The 21721-nt window shown below is 48.0% G+C and overlaps 1 long non-coding RNA gene across 1 annotated transcript; it reads left to right on the forward strand.

Moving 5' to 3' along the window:
- The first annotated feature begins 8538 nt into the window (after positions 1 to 8538).
- On the forward strand, positions 8539 to 20399 carry LOC119627178 (uncharacterized). The gene is made up of 3 exons (XR_005243236.2): positions 8539 to 10732; positions 13224 to 13379; positions 19770 to 20399. It is a non-coding gene; the product is annotated as an uncharacterized lncRNA (long non-coding RNA).
- The last annotated feature ends 1322 nt before the right edge of the window (positions 20400 to 21721 follow it).

Raw genomic sequence — 21721 nt, forward strand, 5'->3', positions numbered from 1 at the left:
AGACCTTGGACAAGTCACTTAACTTTTCTGAGCCTCAGTTGTTGGGAGAATTGAGACAATGTAGAAGTGCCTTCTGGGTCTACACTTGAGGTAGGATAGGGTTTAATATCAGCGTTCCTCTTCATATTCCACTAAGGTAGCTTTCTAACTTTCTTTGACAAGTCAGTTCTCGAGTTCTCCGTTTTCTCACTTGTAATTAGGACATTGGACTAGACATTCTCTAGGTTCCTCTCAGCACCAGTATGTATGACATTTTTTTTCTAAAATAAGATTTGTGGACCACTTAGAACAGAATAACTTCAAGTGTGTTTAAAAAACAGATTCCTGGGTTCCTCTCCAGACCTGCTGAAACTTGCACTTTCCTTGTGCTTCCTCATGCTTGGCAATCTCTGTTCTGTTTTACATCTTGTCTATCTTGCCCATCTTTATAACTCAATCTAAAATCTCAGTGCTGGGCTAATGGTAGGGCCTCAATACGTCCTTGATTACAACTTGCTGCCTAGACTGGGAACTACCTTTGCTGCCATCTTGGTTTCTTTGAGGCTCAGTCCTCTTGTCTTCAATGTGTGTAGTGATTGCCCCAAAATGGAAGACAGCTCAGGTCAGAGAAAAAGCCTGGGAGTCTATGAGGATGAGTGGGAAATAGGGAGTCTGGAAAAGGAGAGTTTTGGAACATGGACCCTCAGCGGCCCCTTCCCAGTCTGGAATCCTGAGACTCTAGTTTCCATTGTGAGAACCAATTCCATTGTGCTAGTTTACATCACCTCCTCTGTTTGTCAACTCCCAGCTTCTATTTCCAGTTTATTCCTTTCTCTTCATTACTACCTACATGACAGACTGGTGCTGTGAGATTAGTGTGTTTCATTCACTATTACATCTTGAGATCTACTCTTATTTGTGCTCACATAACCCTAGTCTATTCCCCTGAACTACTGTCTGGAATTCCTCTGCAGGACCATTTCACAATTTATTTATGCCTTCTCCTATTGATGGTTATGTAAATAGTTTCCAGTTCTTCCCTATTACAAACAACACTGTGATCACCCCCTCATACCTGTCCCCTTGTGTACTTAGGTACAAACATTTATCTAAACACCTAGAAGGAGCCTTGCTGGGTTACACTTGCAGTTTCACTAGATACTGCTGAATTGCCCTCCAAAATGATGGTGTCAATTTACACTCTCATCCGTTGTATATGGGAAGACCCATTTCCCTCAACCTTTCCAACACTCAATGTTTAGACTTTGTTTTGCCGATCTGATGGGTGACCCTGGTATCTTGTTGCAATTTATCTGTTTCTGATTCCTAATTCTGTTGAGTAAATCCATTTGGGTTTCTTCTACTGTAAATTACCTATTCATATATTTTGCCCATTTGTCTGTTCCTTGTTATTTTATGGGAGTTCTTCAAACATCCTTGATACCAATCCTTTACCTATCATGTTTTGCATATATTTTCCTCCAATCAATACTTACGTTTTAACTTTGTCTATGGTGTCCTTTATCAGTGACTTTTGAACAGGGGAGTTACACAGGGTTGAATTCAGAAAGACCTCTCTTTTAAACCAGAAGTGTATTGATGTGCATATATAGACCCACAGAGCAATAAAATAGAATCAAGTCCAGGAAAAGACTTGTGCATCTATGGGAACTGAGTTTATGACAGAATGGCATCATATATTAGAGAAGAAAGGACATACTATTTGATAAATGGTATTGAAGCAATTAACTATTTATATGAAGTTTTAAATTCTGATGTGGTCAAATTTGATACTTTTTTTAGCCTATAATTTTTGCTTCTGGTGTCTGATTTAAGTATATTTTGTCTATGCCAATGTCATAAATATTGTCTTCAATGGGTGTAGTGATTCCGCCAAAATAGAAGACAGCTCAGGTCAGAGAAAAAGTCCTGTAGTGAAACTACAAGTCTATGCTTGATTCAAATTTTCTTCTAATTATTTTACAGTATTTTTGTCACATTTAGGTCTTGAATTTATATTTTGGATATGGTGTGAGGGAGGGATATAATTATACATCACTTCATATAGATAACTAATTGCTTCAATACCACTTATTGAATAGTATGTCCTTTCCTCTCTGATGTATGATACCATTCTGTCATAAACCCAGTTCCCATATATGCATGCGTCTTTTCCTGAACTTGATTCTGTTTTACTGCTCTGTGGGTCTATATATGCACTATCAATACACTTCTGGTTTAAGAGAGTGGTCGTTCTAAATTCAGTCCTGTGTAACTCCTCTGTTAAAAAGTTATCAAAGTGTTCAATCAAATGGCCCTTTATCATCTAATCCCTGCCTATTTTTGGCCATCTTCTCTCTCCTGTCTTTCCCCAAGTCCCTGTGGCACTATCAAAATCATTTACCCTAGGCTTCATCTCAGTTGATCTACTTGCTGTCCTTCCATCCCATGCTGAGGTTTTGCTTTCCTGCCTTTGTATATATTGTTCTCTCTGCCTGGAATGTCTTTCCTACTCATTTCTTGTCTGATGAAGTTTACCAAAATGCTTTTTCAATGCCTTCCTCAACCCCCTAGTTGGGGTTCTCCTAGGTGCTCCCCAGCATTTTGCTCATCTCTACCATGGCTCTCCAGATGTTCTACTGATCTAATTTAGGATTCTAGTCAGGCTCCTCCACCAGATAGGCTAGGAGAGCTTCCCAAGAGCAGGAGTGCATCTAATTCATTTCCCTGTCTGCTTTCCCCTTGTCACCCACCCCAGCGGATCTAGCTTGTGTCTGACATGGAGCCAGACAATAATAGCTGAGTTCACTGAATACTGGTGATCTGCCATCTACTCTCCTATTTTATATTTATGGCAACCTTTGAATGTGGTAGAATAATTCCCACTCTTCAGATGAGAAAATTGAGGCTCAGAGAGGTGACATAGCCTATAAGGGCACATAACTGGAAGCATCAAAGGTGAGATCCAGACCCGGTCTTTCTGACTTTAGAGCCAATGCTCTTCCACTACAATCTACATTGAGGCTCAGTAAACATTTACTGAGTGAAAGAATAAATACATGCAGAACCCCGCCAACACAGAGCATCCCGAAGGTGGAGCCAGGGCCCCAGGCACTCGGAGGAGACAGGCCTCTGGCAGTAGCTAAGCAGATTCCCATCTCAGATGTCAGCCCTGCCTACCCTTCTGTGCCCCCTCCCACCCCCGGGCTGGTGTTTGTGGGACAGTTTCCACTGTGTTGCCTGGGAAACGAGGCATCCTGCCACCACCACTCCCCACCTCCAGGCTTCCAACACCCACCACACCCGGCTTGGGGGTTTTGGCTGGTTTCCCTTGTGTCCTAGTCAGCTTGAGAAACCCTCGGATGTACTCGCTGCTTTTACAGTGTGGCTTTGCTTACCCGGGTGGGAGGTGCTGCCTGGGGTGAGCTCATCACCTCTGATTCCTCAGTGCCACCCACTGACGTCTCTTGGCACTGAGTTCTTACAACTGGTTCCAGGGGATATTTGGTGGTTGATGGTCACCACCCATGTGTCATGGTCCCTGGGCATCGCCCGCCACCCTGCTGCTCCCTATTTTGGCAGTTACTGTCACCCTCTAGGGATGCAGGGATGCAGTTCACCTATCTAGAGTGCGGTAATCAGATGGGGAAGTACAAATGGCAACTGACGCCTAGAGAGCTGGAAACCTTCCCACTTGGCTCCACTCACCTGGACTCTGGGAGACCTCAGCTGCCCAGCAGTGGAGGCTGGGGCAGCAGAAGGGCCAGACGTGGGAGCCCAGAAGCCTGGATCTGAGTCTGACTCACCGCTAGCCTTTGGCCTTTGGAGGCTCGGGCAAGCCGAGGAACTTCTCTGGTCTTAATCTCCACCCCCTTGCTGGAGCAGGTGAGGTCAATGAGTGGGGGCATGTAACTTCCTCTTGGTAAACCCTGGGTTCCTGGAGACAGGAGAGGGAGGGTGGTTTTCTAGGGGCATTTGTTGACATTTCTAGAGAAAATCTGAGGCTTTGACAGAATCAGACCTCAGAAATGTGGGCCTGCCTTCCTGTTGTGGGGGGTGGTGGCAGGAGAGTGGGGAAGGAGATGAGACCCCAGCTTTCTCTGGCTGTGGCCTGGGCAAGGCCCCCTACTTCCCGCCTGTGCTCCCTGTCTGTCCAGTAGCGGGCTCATGCGTGACTCTTTAGGGTACATGGCTATGTATATTCCTAAATCAAATTAAATCCCATTCCCAGCTGGGCATGGTGGCTCACACCTGTAATCCCAGCACTTTGGGAGGCCGAGGCGGGCGGATCATGAGGTCAGGAAATCGAGACCATCCTGGCTAACATGGTGAAACCCCGTCTCTACTAAAAATACAAAAAATTAGCCAGGCGTGGTGGTGGGCACCCGTAGTCCCAGCTACTTGGGAGGCTGAGACAGGAGAATGGCATACACCAAGAAGGCGGAGCTTGCAGTGAGCTGAGATCATGACAATGCACTGCAGCCTGGGCAACAGAGCGAGACTCCGTCTCAAAAAAAAAAAAAAAAAAATCCAATTCCTACTCCCCACATCCTGTCATTTGGGGTACATGTAGTATCCATTATTCCTGGGTTCTTCCCTTCCCTCTACCCCCTGTAATGTGAAAATCCAAGATGGTTCCTGCTAAGACACCCACTGCCCCAGCTCCAGCCTCAGGCCCTGAGGAGGACTTGCTGCTTCTGAGCCTGTAGCCTAGGGCCTGGGGGTGATTGATGACCAGAGACCCTTGACCCTGAGCCCAGCCTCCCCTCCTCAGCATCATTGTCATCAGGCAGGTTGAGGACCTGCCAGTCATATGGCCTGACTGGCTCTTCACCTGCTCCCTAGGCCCCTGTAGCCCTCTCCCCACCTCCTCCTCTAGAAGACATAGCACATAGACTCCCCAGGTCATTCAGGTTGTTAAGGAAACAAAGGTCAGGGAGGAACAAGGCTGTAACACAAACTTCTGCAGCATAGGACAGAGCCTGGCTCTTCTGATGGGGGCAGCAGGTAGGGATAAAGCAAGAGAGAAAACTCCTTTTTCCACTTCCTTACATCTAGAGCCTCATTCCCTGAGGACGCCCCATAGCCATGGGATGCAGAGAGCAAGAGTTTACTTCCTCCACTTTCTAGCTGAATGAGCTCACCAGCTTCAGCTTCACCAGATGTCAAATGGGGATGATGGTCAGGCCAACAGGCTAATTCGGTGGGGTGCTGATACGGTTTAGCTGTGTCCCCACCCAAATCTCATCTGGAATTGTAGCTCACATAATTTCCACGTGTCGTGGGAAAGACCCGATGGAAGGTGACTGAATCGGCGGGGGCGGGTCTTTCCTGTGCTATTCTCGTGATAGTGAATAAGTCTCACAAGATCTGGCGGTTTTCTAAAGAGCAGTTCCTCTGCACACGCCCTCTTGCCTGCTGCAATGTAAGACGTGCCTTTGCTTCTCCTTTGCCTTCTGCCATGATTGTGAGGCCTCCCCAGCCATGTGGAACTGTGAATCCATTAAATCTCTTTCCTTAATAAATTACCCAGTCTCGGGTATGTCTTTATTAGCAGTGTGAGAACAGACTAATACAGGTGCTATTTGGCATTCTGAGTGGGATGATTGTAAAATTGCGTATCTTACCCATTTCAAAATATTTACCATGGGTACTAAATATCAGTAACACCCCCAGTCACTGTGACAACCAAAACTAAAAAATTAAATGCCTTCACATAGCTCCAAATGCCTCCTAAGGTAAGGGCAGTACCATCGCCAGGTAAAAATCACCTTAAAATTTTTTTATATTGGCCATGTGTGGTGGCTCATGCCTGTAATCCCAGTACTTTGGGAGGCCGAGGTGGGTGGATCTCAAGGTCAAGAGATTGAGACCATCCTGACCAACATGGTGAAACCCCGTCTCGACTAAAAATACAAAAATTAGCTGGGCGTGGTAGCGCATGCCTGTAGTCCCAGCTACTCAGGAGGCTGAGGCAGGAGAATCGCTTGAACCCAGGAGGTGGAGGTTGCAGTGAGCTGAGATTACACCATTACACTCCAGCCTGGGTGACAGAGCAAGACTCCATCTCAAATGGTTTTTAATGTCCTTTTTGCCTAAGGAAAAAACATGAAATATTGCAACCATAGAGCAATACTTCTGTCCTTGCATGCACTAATTTATTCGTTAAACCTTTATTAGTGCCCACTGGATGTCAGGCTTGGGGAAAACAGAAAATGTGATACAGCCTCCACTTTGCAAGCTTTGGCCAGGTGTGACTCAAGCCCACGGGGGAGCCTCAGCCTGGGTGGTTTCACAGCCACCTCCCATGGAGCCCATCCACAAGGGCCCTTCAGGGTCTGTCATCCAACCATGTGTTGGTCCTTCCATCACTAGGCCCTCCTGGTCCTGTTCCTTCTCCATGAGTGAGACGGGCAGCCGTTATTGCAGAGTCTGAGCTTTAAAAGGGTCATTCTGTCTATGATGGGGATAGTCTGGAAGACGGAGGGGAGGGCAGAGTTAGGAGGTGGTGATCCCAGGGAGGAAGTTGGAGGGAGTGGCATGGAGGTGGAGATGAGGTTGAATTCTAGACACCTGCTGAAGGTACAGCCAGCAGGGTTACACATCTGTCTTCGAGCTCCCCAGATCTGCAGACAAAGACTCGTTCCCGCCACAAAAGGCAGCACTGATGAGGGCGGGGGCATTGCCAGGTCCTGAGCCTCCAGTTTCCCCATCATAACAGCCCGCTGGGTGGCCGGGGTAACCCCTTTCATTTGGACTTTGATTTATTGCTGCCTGGAGATAACATCTTCTGCTTAAAAAGGAGATTAATTGGAAATGCTTATGTTTAGAGTACAAATCTTTTTTTTTTTTTTTTTTTTTCAGATAGAGTCTTGCTCTATCACCTAGGCTGGAGTGCAGTGGCACAATCTGGGCTCACTGCAACCTCCGTCTCCCGGGTTCAAGCAATTCTCCTGTCTCAGCCTCCCGAGTACCTGGGACTACAGGTGTCTGCCACCACACCTGGCTAATTTTTGTATTTTTAGTAGAGACAGGATTTTACCTTGTTGGTCAGGCTGGTCTCGAACTCCTGACCTCAGGTGATCCACCCGCCTTGGCCTCCGAAAGTGCTGGGATTACAAGCATGAACCACTGCACCTGGCCAAGGGCAAATCATTTTATTTAAAGACATTCCAGACGAAAGCCAGCACAGACAACAGTGGTGTTCTTGCCTCAGCTGAGCAGCCTCTGTTCTTGCAAACAGACCTAGTTCCGATTTCTCTGGATGTGTTTGGTTTTGCCTGTGCTGACACTTCAGGCGGGGTCCCCTGTGAATCCTGCAGGGCTGCTCCTGAGCCAGTCACCTCCATTTACACAACAGTTCCATGGAAAACCTGAGAGGAGGCTGCAAATACACACACACACAAACACACACACACACAGAGTGCAGAATGTTTTCCCTGACTGAACGTGAGCTTATTTCTGTGCGTGTGTGCACTGTTAGAAAAAGCATTTGACTTGATATAACAACATCTGCTTTTGAATTTTGTCATTACCATGACCTTTAATGTCTCTGGCAAGACATTAAACTCTCAGAGCCTCAGTTTTTGCAGTTGTCAAGTGGGGCCAGGTGGGCTGCTGTACGCATTAAACTGGAAGAGATCATGCATGTGAGGCCTGGCCCAGATGGCAGTGAGTGAATATCTGGTATGTTTCTACCTCCTTTGGGAAATTGATCAGCTATTCATCTTTCGGTTTGGGAATACATTTTGGAAAATGCTGGCCTAAATGTATAGGTCATTCCTCCATCATGTATGCATTCAGGACAGGAAGCACTGATCCATCACCCACTGGGTGATTGGTCACGACCATGGAAGGTCATGACCAACATGACCTTTCCATGTTGAGGAAACAAGAAAGGCAACTCTCTTACTTTTTGGGGCTTCAAGGTGTAGTGGGGGCAGAAGATAAATGACCAGCCTTTGCCCAGCCCCCTCAGTTAGCCTCACACTGCTCCTGTGCAAAGTCCTGAAATGCAAAGCTCATCCACCAGCTTGGCTTACACTCTGCGTGGCTCCCTAGGACCTCACAGTCAAGGCTTTACTGACCTCAGGCCCTCAGGGCTTTGGCCCCCATTGGCCCTCCAGATCCAAATCCTCCTTGCCCTTCGCCCTCCTGCAGAACCATGCCTCTAGGACACACCCTCCGTGTCCTTTCGTGTAAATCCCCTTGAACTGCCTGTGGGCTCTCTGACCACCCAGCTTGGATTCCTCCTCCCTTCCTGCGCAATCTCACCCTTTCCCACGTGTTCCTTAGACCCATCACAGGCCCTGATGTTTGTTAGGGACACGTCTCTTGCTGGGGGCCCCTTGAGGGCAGGGCCTATGTTTTGTTCATTTTGATTCCCCAGGGCTTGGCACAGGTGCTCAATCAGTTCATTTGAATTGTATCTTTGCTTTAAGAAACAGCCTTCTTATTTAATTTAATTTAATTTTACTTTATTTTGTTTTATTTATTTTTCTGAGACAGAGTCTCACTTTGTCGCCCAGGCTGGAGTGCAGTGGCACAATCTTGGCTCACTGCAACCTCCACCTCCCAGGTTCAAGTGATTCTCTTGCCTTAGCTTCCTGAGTAGCTGGGATTACAGGTGCCCGCCACCACACCCAGCTAATTTCTGTATTTTTAGTAGAGACGGGGTTTCACCATGTTGGCTAGACTGGTCTTGAACTCCTGACCTCAAGTGATTCTCCCGCCTCGGCCTCCCAGAGTGCTGGGATTATAGGAGTGAGCCACAGCACCCGGCCCAGGCTGCTGCTTTTAATGCCCCGTATTAGTCAGCAGTTTTGGAAAGAGAAACAACCTCCCACAAACCTGTGACCCTCTCACAGAGCCTGAGCCAGGAGGCAGCCCCTGGGAGGCTGGGATGCTGCTGGGACCCACGGAGCCATGGTGCCTGGTGCCTGCTGAAGCTGAGTGACCCTGTGTGGCTCCTCCTGCCCCCTCCCCTGGCCCCGAGTTTTCCATTTCCATTTCTGTTTTATACATCTTGCTGCCTGGGCCCTTTTTGGCAAGTCATTTCAGAAAGAGGGAGGGGACTTGTTTTTGAGAGTTACCGATACTCCCAGAGGGCTAAGGGAAGAGACTGAGGCAGGTTGAGTGCGATGGGACCGTTTCTAATGCATGGCTCTGCTCATGCCTGTCCACTGCCTGAGAGCCTTCAATATACGATAATGACAATGACATCACCATCGACAACAATAATAAAAACAGTCAGTGATTGAGAGCTTCATGTGTGCTTGGCATAGAAATAAACTCACAGATATGATCTCAAACGCCTACACTGTGAGTTAGAAATTACTACCCCCACTTTATAGTTGAGGAAATAGGAGGCTTAAAAATGAAGCAGCTTGGCCCAGGTTCCTCAGTGCAGGGGCCGTGAGCAAGGCCTCTCAGAACTCTGACTGTGGGAGCGTTGGTGACCAGCAGCCCTGCTGCTGCCCTTGGAAACCCATTTCCATGAGGCTATGCTTCCCCTGGGCTGCTCCTAGTCCATGGCTGGGCCTGGCAGGGACACGGAGGAAAGGTGGGAGATGCTGGCTTCCTGTGCTGGACGACTTTGGCTGGAGGATCCCTGGCTGTCTTACTGAGCTCAGAACTGAGATCCTTGCACACAAACTTCCTTCTTTCCCTCTTTCTTTCAACCCGGGCAGTGAGGGGCTCAGTGAGGGGCTTAGCACCCGGGCCAGCAGCTGCAGAGGGTGCGCCAGGTCCCCCACCACTGCCGGCCCACCTGCGCCAAGCTCGAGTTCTCGCAGGGCCTCAGCTGCCTACCTGCGGGGCAGGGCTCGGGACCTGCAGCCCACCATGCCCAAGCCGCCCCACCGGTGGGCTTCTGCGCGGACCAAGCCTCCCTGACGGGCACCGCCCCCTGCTCTGCGGCCCCTGGTCCCATCGACCACGCAAGGACTGAGGAGTGCAGGTGCAGGGCGTGGGACTTGTGGGCAGCTCTGCCTGGGGCCCTGGCACAGGATCCACTAGGTGAAGCCAGCTGGGCTCCTAAGTTGGGTGGGGACTTGGAGAACTTTTATGTCTAGCTAGAGGATTGTAAATGCACCAATCAGCACTCTATGTCTAGCTCAAGGTTTGTAAATACACCAATCAGTACTCTGTATCTAGCTAACCTAGTGGGGACTTGGAGAACTTTTCTGTCTAGCACTCTGTGTCTAGCTAAACGATTGTAAACGCACCAATCAGCACTCTGTGTCTAGCTCAGGGATTGTAAATGCACCAATCAGCACTCTGTCAAAACGGACCAATCAGATCTCTGTAAAATAGACCAGTCAGCAGGATGTGGGTGGGGTCAGATAAGGGAATAAAAGCAGGCTGCCTGAGCCAGCAGTGGCAACCCACTGGGGTGCTCTTCCACAGTGTGGAAGCTTTGTTCTTTTGCTCTTTATGATAAATCTTTGCTGTTCCTTACTCTTTGGGTCCATGACGTCTTCATGAACTGTAACACTCATGGCAAGGGTCTGCACCTTCACTCCTGAAGCCAGCAAAACCATGAACCCATGGGGAGGAACGAACAATTCCAGATGCGTGCTGCTTTTAAGAGCTGTAACACTCACTGCGACAGTCCGCAGCTTCATCCTTGAAGTCAGCGAGACCAAGAACTCACCAATTCTGGACACATTTTGGCAACCACGAAGGGCCTATCGTCTATTGCCAAGCAGTGAGACTGTCGTCAAGTGGTGAGACCATCACCTATCGCCAAGCGGTGAGTATCAACGGACCCCTTTTGCTCGCTATTCTGTCCTATTTTTCCTTAGAATTTGGGGGCTAAATACCAGGCATCTGTCGGCCAGTTAAAAGTGACTAGCACAGCCACTGGACTAAAGACACGGGTGTCAGGCTTTCTGGGAAAGGGCTCTCTAACAACCCCCAACTCTTCGGAGTTGGGAGTGTTGGTTTACCTGGAACCAGCTTCCACTTTTCCTGTACTTCTGGGCTGAACCAAGGGTCAACAGAGAGGAAAGCCATGCAGCTCAGGGGTCCCGACAACAAGTTGGTTGACCCTGCGGCCATGAGCAGAACTCTCAAAAGGCATGTCCCCCAAGTGAGACTCGCCCATCTATTCTATCTATCCTGACCCTTTTCCTCCTGGGTCCTAATGCCTGCCAGACAAACTTCCTCTCACCTCTCTTCTGTGAGACTAGTCCCGCTTCTAAAAACCACTCCCTGTCTCTGGTGCTTTAGTTTCTCCTGTAAGAATGACTTCTAGCATAAACTCCAGGACTCTGCTGCCTTCTTTAGGCACCAGGGCTCCCAATCAGAAAGACATAATTTTTGCCTAAAGACCTGTCATAGTCTGGAATTTTAGGATCGCTCCTCAGTCAAGCAGGCCTAACAAAAGCTATTCCTGAAGCTAGGATGTGAGGAGCCTCAGAAATTGTATCTTTCCTATTCATATAAGTGACGGCAAAAGTTGTCACTCTTCCAACTCTGGAAGATCCCTTCCCTCCCTCAGGGTATGGCCCTCTGCTTCATTTTTGGGGCATAACATCTCTATAGGACGGGGGTAAAGTCCCAATACTAACAGGAGAATGCTTAGGACTCTAACAGGTTTTAGAGAGTGCATCAGTAAAGGCCACTAAATCCGATTTTTCTTGGTCCTCTTTGTGGTCTAGGAGGACAGAAAAGGGTGCAGGTTTTCGAGAATGCATTGGTAAGGACCACTAAATCCAACATTCCTCAGTCCTCTTTGTGATGTAAGAGGAAAACTAGTGTTTCTGCTGCTGCATCGATGAGCGTAACTATTCTGATCAGCAGGGTCCAGGGCCTGTTGCAGGTTCTTGGGCAGGGGGAGAAACAAAAACCAAAACTGCGGGTGGTTTTGTCTTTCAGATGGGAAACACTCAGGCATCTACAGGCTCACCCTTGAAATGCCTCCTAAGCCATTGGGACCAATTTGACCCACAAACTCTGAAAAAGAGGTGGCTTATTTTTTTCTGCACTACAGCTTGGCCCCAATATTCTCTCTCTGATGGGGAAAAATGGCCACCTGAGGGAAGTACAAATTACAGTACTATCCTGCAGCTTGACCTTTTCTGTAAGAGGGAAGGCAAATGGAGTGAAATACCTTATGTCCAAGCTTTCTTTTCATTGAGGGAGAATACACAACTATGCAAAGCTTGCAATTTACATCCCACAGGAGGACCTCTCAGCTTACTCCCATATCCTAGCCCTCCCTATAGCTCCCCTTCCTATTAATGATAATCCTTCTCTAATCGCCCCTGCCCAGAAGGAAATAAGCAAGGAAATCTCCAAAGGACCACAAAAACCCCCAGGCTATCGGTTATGCCCCCTTCAAGCTGAAGGGGGAGGGGAATTTGGCCCAACCCGGGTACATGTCCACTTCTCCCTCTGATTTAAAGCAGATCAAGGCAGACCTTGGGAAGTTTTCAGATGATCCTGATAGGTACATAGATGTCCTATAGGGTCTAGGGCAAACCTTCGACCTCGCTTGGAGAGATGTCATGCTACTGTTAGATCAAACCCTGGCCTTTAATGAAAAGAATGTGGCTTTAGCTATAGCCCAAGAGTTTGGAGATACCTGGTATCTTAGTCAAGTAAATGATAGAATGACAGCTGAAGAAAGGGACAAATTCCCTACCGGTCAGCAAGCCATCCCCAGTATGGATCCCCACTGGGACATTGACTCAGGTCATGGGGACTGGAGTCGTAAACATCTATTGACCTGTGTTCTAGAAGGACTAAGGAGAATTAGAAAACCCATGAATTATTCAATGATGCCCACCATAACTCAGGGAAAGGAAGCAAATCCTTCTGCCTTCCTTGAGCGGCTACGGGAGGCCTTACGAAAATATACTCCCCTGTCACCTGAATCACTTGAGGATCCATTGATTCTAAAAGATAAGTTTATTACCCAGTCAGTCGCAGATATCAGGAGAAAGCTCCAAAAGCAAGCCCTGGGCCCTGAACAAAATTTGAAGGCATTATTAAACCTGGCAACCTTGGTGTTCTATAATAGGGACCAAGAGGAACAGGTCCAAAAGGAAAAGTGAGATAAGAGGCTGCAGCCTTAGTCATGGCCATCAGACAAACCAACCTTGGTGGTTCAGAGAGGACAGAAAATGGAGCAGGCCAATCACCTGGTAGGGCTTGTTATCAGTGTGGTTTATTAGGACACTTTAAAAAAGATTGTCCAATGAGAAACAAGCTGCCCCTTGTCCATGTCCACTATGCAGAGGCAATCACTGGAAGGTGCACTGCCCCAGAGGACGAAGGGCCAGGAAATTGACTTCCTCCTGGATACTGGCGCGGCCTTCACAGTGTTAATCTCCTGGATGACTGTCCTCAAGGTCCGTTACCATCCGAAGAATCCTGGGACAGCCTGTAACCAGGTATTTCTCCCACCTCCTCAGTTGTAATTGGGAGACTTTGCTCTTTTCACATGCCTTTCTTGTTATGCCTGAAAATTCCACACCTTTATTAGGGAGGGATATATTAGCCCAGGCTGGAGCTATTATATACATAAATATGGGGAACAAGTTACCCATTTGTTGTCCGCTACTTGAAGAGGGAATCAACCCTGAAGTCTGGGCATTGGAAGAACAATTTGGAAGGGTAAAAAATGCCCGCCCAGTCCAAATCAGGTTAAAAGATCCCACCACTTTTCCTTATCAAAGGCAGTATCCCTCAAGGCCTCAAGCTCATAAAGGATTACAGGATATTGTTAAACATTTAAAAGCTCAAGGTTTAGCAAAGAAATGCAGCAGTCCTTGCAACACCCCAAATTCTGGGAGTAGAAAAACTGAATGGTCAGTGGAGACTAGTGCAAGATCTTAGACTCATCAATGAGGAGTAATTCCTCTATAACCAGTTGTACCCAACCCCTACACCTTGCTCTCTCAAATACCAGAGGAAGCAGAATGGTTCACGGTTCTGGACCTCAAGGATGCCTTCTTCTGTATTCCCCTGCACTCTGACTCACAGTTTTTCTTTGCCTTTGAGGATTCCACAGACCAAATGTCCCAACACATGGACAGTCTTGCCCCGAGGGTTTAGGGATAGCCCTCACCTGTTTGGTCAGGCACTGGCCCAAGATCTAGGCCACTTCTCAAGTTCAGGCACTCTGGTCCTTCAATATGTGGAGGATTTACTTTTAGCTACCAGTTCAGAAGCCTCATGCCAGCAGGCTACTCTAGATCTCTTGAACTTTCTAGCTAATCAAGGGTACAATGCATCTAGGTCGAAGGCCCAGCTTTGCCTACAGCAGGTCAAATATCTAGGCCTAATCTTAGCCAGAGGGATGAGGGCCCTCAGTAAGGAACGAATATAGCCTATACTGGCTTATCCTTACCCTAAGACATTGAAACAGTTGTGGGGGTTCCTTGGAATTGCCGACTTTTGCCAACTATGGATCCCCGGACACAGCAAGATAGTCAGGCCCCTCTATACTCTAATCAAGGAAACCCAGAGGGCAAATAGTCATCTAGTAGAATGGGAACCAGAGGCAGAAACAGCCTTCAAAACCTTAAAGCAGGCCCTGGTACAAGCTCCAGCCTTAAGCCTTCCGACAGTACAAAACTTCTCTTTATAGTCACAGAGAGAGCAGTGGTAGCTCTTGGAGTCCTTACTCAGACTCGTGGGACAACCCCACAACCAGTGGCATACCTAAGTAAGGAAACTGATGTAGTAGCAAAAGGCTGACCTCACTGTTTAAGGGTAGTTGCAGCAGTGGCCGTCTTAGTGTCAGAGGCTACCAAGATAATACAAGGAAAGGATCTCACTATCTGGACTACTCATAGTGTAAATGGCATACTAGGTGGGAAAGGAAGTTTATGGCTATCAGACAACTGCCTACTTAGATACCAGGTGCTACTCCTTGAGGGACCAGTGCTTCAAATACGCACGTGTGTGGCCCTCAACCCTGCCACTTTTCTCCCAGAGGATGGGGAACCAATTGAGCATGACTGCCACCAAATTATAGTCCAGATTTATGCTGCCCAAGATGATCTCTTGAAGTCCCCTTAGCTAATCCTGACCTTAACCTATATACTGATGGAAGTTCATTTGTGGAGAATGGGATACGAAAGGCAGGTTACACCATGGTTAGTGATGTAACCATACTTGAAAGTAAGCCTCTTCCCCCAGGCACCAGTGCCCAGTTAGCAGAACTAGTAGCACTTACCCGAACTTTAGAACTGGGAAAGGGAAAAAGAATAAATGTGTATACAGACAGCAAGTATGCTTATCTAATCCTACATGCCCATGCTGCAATATGGAAAGAAAGGGAGTTCCTAACCTCGGGGAACCCCCATTAAATACCACAAGGAAATCACAGAGTTACCGCACACAGTGCAAAAACCGAAGAAGGTAGCAGTCTTACACTGCCAAAGCCATCAAAAAGGGGAAGGAGAAGGGAGAACAGCAGCATAAGCAGCTGGCAGAAGCAGCAAAAAGGAAAGAGAGAAAGAGACAGTCAGAGAGAGTGAGCGGAAGAGTCAGAGAGAAAAAGAGGGAGTCAGAGAGAAAGAGAGAGACAATGAAGAAGTCAAAAAGAGAGATAGAAATAGTAAAGAAAAAACAGTGTACCCTATTCCTCTAAAAGCCAAGGTAAATTTCTGTCTACCCAGCCAAGGTATATTCTTCTTATGTGGAATGTCGACCTATATCTACCTCCCCACTAACTGGACGGGCACCTGCACCTTAGTCTTTCTAAGTCCCAACATTAACATTTCCCCAGGAAATCAGACCTTTTCAGTACCCCTCAAAGCTCAAGTCTGTCAGCACAGAGCCATACAACTAATACCCCTACTTATAGGGTTAGGAATGGCTACTGCTACAGGAACCAGAATAGCCGGTTTATCTACTTCATTATCCTACTACCACACACTCTCAAAGGATTTCTCAGACAGTTTGCAAGAAATAACAAAATCTATCCTTACTTTACAATCCCAAATAGACTCTTTAGCAGCAGTGACTCTCCAAAACTGTCGAGGCCTAGACCTCCTCACTGCTGAGCAAGGAGGACTCTACACCTTCTTAGGGGAAGAGTGTTGTTTTTATACTAACCAGTAAGGGATAGTACGAGATGCCACCCAGCATTTATAGGAAAAGACTTCTGAAATCAGACACCTTTCAAACTCTTATACCAACCTCTGGAGTTGGGCAACATGGCTTCTCCCCTTTCTAGGTCCTGTGGCAGCCATCTTGCTGTTACTCGCCTTTGGACCCTGTATTTTTAACCTTCTTGTCAAATTTATTTCCTCTGGAATCGAGGCCATCAAGCTACGGATGGTCTTACAAATGGAACCCCAATGAGCTCAACTAACAACTTCTGCTGAGGACCCCTGGACCGACCCGCTGGCACTTTTACTGGCCTAGAGAGCTTCCCTCTGGAGGACACTACAACTGCAGGGCCCCCTCATCGCCCCTATCCAGCAGGAAGTAGCTAGAGTGTCATCAACGAAATTCCCAACAGCAATTGGGGTGTCCTGTTTAGAGGGGGGATTGAGAGGTGACAGTGTGTTGGCAGCCCTTGCAGCCCTCGCTCGCTCTTGGCACCTCCTTGCCCTCAACACCCACTCTGGCTGTGCTTGAGGAGACCTTCAGCCTGCCACTGCACTGTGGGAGCCCTTCTCTGGGCTGGCCAAGGCCGGAACCGGCTCCCTCTGCTTGCGGGGAGGTGTGGAGGGAGAGGTATGGGCAGGAACTGGGGCTGCGCGCAGCGTTTGTGGGCCAGCGCGAGTTCCAGGTGGGCATGGGCTTGGCGGGCCCTGCACTCAGAGCAGCCGGCCGGCGCCACTGGCCCTGGGCAGTGAGGAGCTTAGCACCCAGGCCAGCAGCTGCAGAGGGTGCACTGGGTCCCCCAGCACTGCTGGCTCACCTGCACCATGCTTGAGTTCTCACCAGGCCTCAGCTGCCTCCCTGGGGGGCAGGGCTTGGGACCTGCAGCCCACAAAGCCCAAGCCCCCCCACCGGTGGACTCCTGTGCAGCCCGAGCCTTCCCGATGGGTGCCTCCCCCTGCTCTACAGTGCCCGGTCCCATTGACCACCCAAGGGCTGAGGAGTGCAGGTGCACAGTGCAGGATTGGCGGGCAGCTCCACCTGCGGCCCTGGCATGGGATCCACTAGACGAAGCTAGCTGGGCTCCTGAGTCGGGTAGGGACTTGGAGAACTTTTATGTCTAGCTAGAGGATTGTAAATGCACCACTCAGCACTCTGTCTAGCTCAAGGTTTGTAAATACACCAATCAGTACTCTGTATCTAGCTAATCTAGTGGGGACTTGGAGAACTTTTCTGTCTAGCACTCTGTGTCTAGCTAAAGGATTGTAAATGCACCAGTCAGCCCTCTGTGTCTAGCTAAAGGATTGTAAATGCACCAGTCAGCACTCTGTGTCTAGCTCAGGGATTGTAAACACACCAATCAGCACACTGTGCCTAGCTCAAGGTTTGTAAATACACCAATCAATACTCTGTATCTAGCTAATCTAGTGGGGACTTGGAGAACTTTTCTGTCTAGCACTCTGTGTCTAGCTAAAGGATTGTAAATGCACCAGTCAGCCCTCTGTGTCTAGCTAAAGGATTGTAAACGCACCAATCAGCACTCTGTGTCTAGCTCAGGGACTGTAAACACACCAATCAGCACTCTGTCAAAACGGACCAATCAGCAGGATGTGGGTGGGGTCAGATAAGGGAATAAAAAGAGGCTGCCCGAGCCAGCAGTGGAAACCGGCGTGGGTGCCCTTCCACACCGTGGAAGCTTTGTTCTTTCGCTCTTCACAATAAATCTTGCTGCTGCTTACTCTTTGGGTCCATGCCACCTTCATGAGCTGTAACACTCATGGCAAAGGTCTACACAGCCAAACTCAATATCTCAACTGATTCAGAATTGAATTTTGGCTTGGTTGACAAAGCACTAGATTGTACAGGGCCTCAAAACGCACATCATTGGTAGAAGGAAGGTTAATTGCAGAAGCAGTCCCATTTGGCTCAACTTTATCAGTGACAAAATGATGAGTTGTTTTTCTGTTGAAACAGCCCCAGGTTGCAAGGCAGGTAACCTGAGCATGTCCAGATGAGCTAAGTGTGCCCGACTCATGACCCCAGAGCTGGATGGAATGGAAAACAGATGGAAACTAAGTACTAGAATCCAGGAATGGGGACCAAATGAGGAAGCCAGCGGTGCCCTGTTTTGTTGCAGCACAGACTTAAAAGCCAAGAACTTTTTTTCTTTTTTCTTTTTTTTTTTTTTTTTTTGAGATGACGAGTCTCACTTTGTTGCTGGAGTGCAGTGGGTCAAGCTTGGCTCACTTCAGCCTCCGCCTCCCAAGTTCAAGGGATTCTCCTGCCTCAGCCTCCCACATAGCTGGGATTACAGGCACTTGCCACCATGCCTGGATAATCTTTGTATTTTTAGTGGAGACTGGGTTTCACCATGTTGGCCAGGTTGGTTTCAAACTCTTGACCTCAAGTGATCTGCCTGCCTTGGCCTCCCAAAGTGCTGGGATTACAGACGTGAGCCACTGCACCTGGCCAAGAGCCAAGGACCTATCATGGCCTCTTTGCATGAACCTATCAGATCATGCTTCTTTGCACCTTCTTGTCTCTTTCACTGTTACTCTCTGCCTATAAAACCCATCCCCAGACCCCAGCTCAGGGAGACAGATTCGGGTGTTGGCTCCTGACTCCTTGTAAGCCAGCTTACAATAAAGCTTTTGCTGTTCTCAAAAGCGAGTGCCATAATATTGGCCTCTGCGTACTTCAGGCAGCAAGCCCATTGCTGGGTAACAGTAGCCCAGGATGGAGGGAAAACGAGCAGGAGGCAGGGGAGCACAGTGGCCACGAGCACGGTGAGCCGTTCTAGTGTGGTGCTTGGCACAGAGGAAGCCCTTAGGAAAGGCAGGGGTTACCCTTATGGCTATTACTATTGTGATTATGGAAGCCAGTCATGCAGGGGTGTAGCAAGATTAGGATCAGCACTGAGTGTGGAGCAATGTCTGCCGTGGTCTGAAAGTGAGGCAAGAGCCTGACCTAGGGCTGAGAAATAGTTTGAATCAGTTGTGGAGCAGCAAGTTGATTAGACAGCAGGGAAAAAATCAACCCCAAGGCAGCAGAGATGGTTTTCTAGCCCCACAGGGGAAGACTTCCGGCCTGCGAGGTAGACACCATCCTGCTCAAGCCTTGAAGGCCCAGGGAAAACGGGAATCGGCCACCATGTTGGGTGGTTTGGGCCACTGCATCAGCACCCCTGAGCCCTGGCACTGCCCGCTATGACTGCAGGAGCAGGGGGATTTCTCAGCCAGAGTGACCCATTTTGGATGCCAGTACCATGGGAGGACTCCAGTGGTCAGCTCTTTCCTTCCCTTGTCCTATGTGTGCCTTGAGGTTGGCAGCTAAGTCACACCTGACCTGCCCCCCATGCAGGAGTCACTGGGAGGACAGGATAAAAGCAGCTCCCCAGCCTGGCACCTGGGGCTCTTCACAACCTGCAGCCGCCAGTCTAGCTCCTGCTTCACCCTCAGCCGGATGCTCCTCCCACCATCACACCAAGCCCCACCCTTGAAACTGTGCTTTTGCCTGGGCCATTCCTTTGAGCCTTTCCCTCTTCTCCCTCTGGCCAGCTCCTATTCATTCTGCAGTGCTCAGTCCAACATCAGCCCTGGGAAGCTCAGCTTTCTTGATTGCTCCCTCCTCTCCTGGGACCCCGCTCATAGGTGTCTTTTACTAGACAGAAGGCTCCCAAAGAGCCAGGATTCTCATCTATTTTTTTTCTCCATCCCCATCAGGCTGCAAAATGCATGGCACAGGGAAGGGTTTGATAACTTTTTGATGGATGAACGAAGAAGATTCAAGCCACTTGTCAACAAACCCAAAGTGATTGAAAGTGGAAGCGTTTACCTACACACGCAGAAAATGACAGGAAATCATCCAGAGACACTTGTGACAGAGATGAGAACTGTCACTGTTGAGAGGTGCTGCGGAGATGGGTGTCCATGGATGACTGTTGGGAGGCTGACTGCGGGGATGTGGCGCCATTAGCTCAAGAGTGGGCAACTCCCTACCATGCTGGCGGCGCCGGCCAGGACAGGACAAGCCTACTGCAGTGGCACGGCGCCCTGATCCCTGACCCCACGTGGGTGTTTTACTTTAGCTAATGCTGCAGAGATATGCAGACAGGGAAATTGAGGCCCTAGTGCTGAGCAGACCAATCACCTTGTTATAAGCAGTGAGGGTTTCTGGCTCCACTCCTGGGCCCCAAACCACTGTGGGCTCACGAAGAATCTTCCAGAGTTGGAGTCAGAATGTCTGGGTTTGAGTGTAGCCTCCACCCCTTAATGACTTTGCATTGATAATTCCATTCCCTGAGCCTCATTTTACCCATCTATAAAATGAGGAGAAATAGTCTATTTCCTGGTTACTTCACTGAGATGTTGTATCAAAAAATAATATCTGTAATAAAATGTTTTTCTAAGTAAAAAAAGATTTCCTAAGTAAAACACAGATTTTATTTTATATTTTTAGTTAAAGTTTGCAAAATTAGATGACAGACTAGGAAATCCGGACTACAGTGTGTGATCAGGAACGTTATGACTTCAAAAGAAAACATACTTCAGAAAAACCTTACATGTGAGGCACATATGATGAGATCTAATAACTGGTGGGCATTGGTTCAGTGAGTTCTGTCTTACCTTGTGTTTATCTTTTGAAATCCAGGTAAGCTTGGCCAGGAGCTGTGGCTCATGCCAATAATCACAGCAGTTTGGGAGGCTGAGGCAGGAAGATCTCTTGAGCCCAGGAGTTCGAGACCAGCCTGAGCAGCATAGTGAGACGTCATCTCTACAAAAAAATAAAATAAAATAAAATAAAATCTAGATAATTTGATCTGGTGACTTAAGAACACACACACACACACCCCACACAACACACACTATGCACAGCACACATACACACACACACACAGCCTGGCCAGTCTTTGGCTCCTAGGATAAGTCTCAACACCAGGCTTTGTGATTCCACATGAGCTATTTCAAATTTTACCTTTACCAAACACAGTAGATAAAATCCTAGTTTCAGGCATAGCTTCTTGGACAGAGAGACGTATTATTATTGTTACCACTAAAAATAAAAGTAGGAGAATATTTGCCTCACATATAATAGCTAATGGGTTTGTATACTCAATATAAAAGAATACTTATTAAAAAATAAATCAGGAAAAATATTCCAGCAGAAAACATGGACAACAGACCCAATACAAGAAGTGTAAATATAGGCCGGACGTGGTGGCTCAGACCTGTAATCCCAGCACTTTGGGAGGCCAAGGCGGGCAGATCACCTGAAATCAGGAGTTCAAGACCAGCCTGGCCGACATGGTGAAACCCCATCTCTACTAAAAAAAATACAAAAATTAGCCGGGTGTGGTGGCGTATTCCTGTAATCCCAGCTAGTCGGGAGGCTGAGGCAGGAGAATCGCTTGAACCTGGGAATTGGAGGTTGCCGTGAGCCAAGATCACACCACTGTCCTCAATCTTGGGTGACAGACCGAGAGTCCATCTCAAAAAAAAAAAAAAAAAAGTAAGTGTAAAAATGCAATAAGCATTCCTACAGACACTTAACCTCATTAATGATTAAAAATTCATGTTAAAATAATAAGAAAATACAATGCTTTGGCTATGAAACCAAGAGTATAAATATGGTAATATAGGGTAATATAGGGCACAGTGGCTCATGCCTATGATCC

This window comes from Chlorocebus sabaeus, chromosome 14, assembly GCF_047675955.1.
Source record: "Chlorocebus sabaeus isolate Y175 chromosome 14, mChlSab1.0.hap1, whole genome shotgun sequence".
Classification (NCBI taxonomy): domain Eukaryota; kingdom Metazoa; phylum Chordata; class Mammalia; order Primates; family Cercopithecidae; genus Chlorocebus; species Chlorocebus sabaeus.